We start from the raw sequence: 2,523 nt of genomic DNA, 5'->3' as shown, positions 1-2,523 counted from the left end.
CCATCCCTATGAATTAAAGAGATGCACACCAAAGTGCTCCAGCAGCAGTTCTCCATCTTCTATGCCTCTCTGATGAGTGACAGGTAAGCTTTGGCCAGTGTCTAATGATTCCTTACTGAGATCTCCTTTCTGCTATGACCCCCCCACCCTCTCTCTCATATTTAGGCATTGGGTACCTACCTCATTATTCACAGCTTTTGTAAAGTCAGCCAAAACTGAGGGGGCAGGGGGGGGAAGGAGGCTCCATTTAAATCCCGTACAATAGCATGAAATTTAATAAGAGCATAGTGAGAGGGCTGGAACTGTCTTGGCTGGAAACTCTTCAAGGAGAGCAATGTTTGTTTGGATCAAGTTCCGTGAAAGGAAAGGCCGGAATGTTGTTAAAACTTCCCCGCGTTGCAGAGGAGAGTTTCTTCTAATTGTTCTAAAGATGGAAGAAAATTAAACAAAGCCAGTGAGATGGAAATCCCATCTACATTCCCCACTGCTAACCCAAAATACACACCGAAGCCTCCAGAGTGGAAAGCATGTGCCGCGTGAGCAAATGCATATGGAGACACGGGGCCAGCTCGGCTTCTCGGAGGCCCAGGTGGAGCACCGCAGCAGCAGGGAAAAAGAGCGAGCAGGAAGGAAGGGGAGCAGCCAGCCGCTCTGCAGAGAGCAGAGCGCTCAGCAGCAGGTTGGCTGGAACCAGAGCCTCTAAAGTTACCCAGAATGCTGAGCAGCAGGTTTGTCCCCACCCACCATCTAGATTGACAGCAGAGGGAACGCACTGCTGAGACAGAGTGACAAGCCACTGACAAGTTCCTTCTTGACCTTTGGCTCTGCTAGTGTAAGCCAATTTGGGCAAATATCTAGAGAGTTCTGAAGCTCTGATGCTGATGGAAACCTTATGATCTTACACTGAGACCACAGCCCAGAGCTGTGGACAGTACCGGGCAATGGTGGGCGCCTTCTGTGAGTTGTTTCTCGTTTTCCCTGTGTGCCTGACTCGTACCTTCTTTCTTACTACCGTAAGTCACCAATGGTGGTCAAATTGAAAATAAATTCAATAAAACTCAACACACTGGGCTTCCAACATGGCACTAAAAGCTAGATGACTTTGTGGAGACAGGGAGCAGAGACTCAGCGTAGGAGTAGGGACCCATAGCGGGGCAGAGTGTGGACTCAGTGCTCCCCTAACAAGCACAAAGGTCTTCAGGTCAGAGCACGACATGTAAAGGGGGTCGGGGATTTTAAACATGCGTCAGAGAGGGAGAGGATGCCGGCAGCATTTCACTAGAAGCATTATTTTCCGAAGTCAGAACGGTTTTCCTTAACAAGAAACATTTCGATTGAGATGCGGGAGGCTGTCAGATCTGAAATGACCAATATGTGAAAGAAGAACTAGACCTTTCCAGCCAGTCCTAGGCTGCTGGTTGACAGCAACGAGCAGGCGGTGTGGGTCAAAAGAGGTCCAGGTAGCCCCTCCTCTCTGTCCAGTTGTGAGATCTTAGGCAAGCCATTTACTCTCCTGGCTGTAGTTCATCAGATCTGCCAAACGGAGAGGTAAGTGGGGCTGGAGAGATGCTCGCAGGTTAAGAGCGCTTTCCCCAGGGGACCTGAATTCAGTTCCCAGCGTTCAAGTTGCATGGTTCACAATTGCCTGTAACTCCAGTTCTGGGAGATATACTGCCCTCTTCTGGCTTCCGTAGGTATCCACATTCACATAGCCCATACCCGCCCTCTGTGTGAGTGTGTGTGTGTGTGTGAGAGAGAGAGAGACAGAGACAGAGAGACAGAGAGAGACAGAGACAGAGAGAAGCTTCTAAGAAACTTTTTTTTGCCTAATATGCAGAAGTCATTTCACCCAGGCCCCTATAGCTAAGCGGCCCTGTGGCCTGTATTCTGCAAGCCGCCCCCAATCTTTGCAAGTGGTGATTGAGCACCACTGAGATTGGTATACTAGGGTAGATGGTACTTCAAACATTCAGCTGCTCTATACGATCTTTGATATCACTTCCCTTGCCGAGAATAAGTAATTCTACAAGCCTAGCATCCCAGGACTCGGGAGGCAGAGGCCAAGGGATTGCCAAAATTTGGATCCAGACTAGAATAAACAGAAAGTTCCAAGTCGCCTGGGGCTACATATAATGTTTGTAAACAACAAATGCAGCAGATCCATAATCGTCACAAGTACTTGCTACAAGGAAAAAGCAAAAGCCAATGTGCATGCTTATTCAGTATGGCTTTGTTTTTACGCCCAGCCCTAGCATCTGGGAACAAACACAAAGGCTTTAACCCGGGAATCTGGGAAGACAGACTATGGGAGTTGCTTGTTGACATCAGAAAAGGAGATAATTCCAGGTGTGGCTGTACTTTTTAAAGATTTGCTTCGTCGTTGTGTCTCATGTGTATGTGTGACGTATGCGTGCAAGCCGTACCCATGGGCATCAGAAGAGAGCATCGAGATCCCCTGGAGCTGGAATTAGGGAAGGTTGTGCGTCTCCATGTGGGTGCTGAGAATTGTATCGTTTTTCGCAA

At 48.5% G+C, this 2,523-nt stretch overlaps 1 long non-coding RNA gene across 1 annotated transcript; it reads right to left on the bottom strand.

Annotated features, from left to right (window-relative positions):
- Nucleotides 1-252: 252 nt before the first annotated feature.
- On the bottom strand, nucleotides 253-692 carry LOC134482764 (uncharacterized). Its single transcript, XR_010059308.1, has 2 exons — nucleotides 506-692; nucleotides 253-424 (listed from the first exon to the last, which is right to left on the bottom strand). It is a non-coding gene; the product is annotated as an uncharacterized LOC134482764 (long non-coding RNA).
- Nucleotides 693-2,523: the final 1,831 nt, after the last annotated feature.

Source organism: Rattus norvegicus, chromosome 17, assembly GCF_036323735.1.
Source record: "Rattus norvegicus strain BN/NHsdMcwi chromosome 17, GRCr8, whole genome shotgun sequence".
Taxonomy (NCBI): Eukaryota; Metazoa; Chordata; class Mammalia; order Rodentia; family Muridae; genus Rattus; species Rattus norvegicus.
Note: the sequence above shows the minus strand (reverse complement) of the source record. Positions and strands in the feature narration are given on the sequence as shown.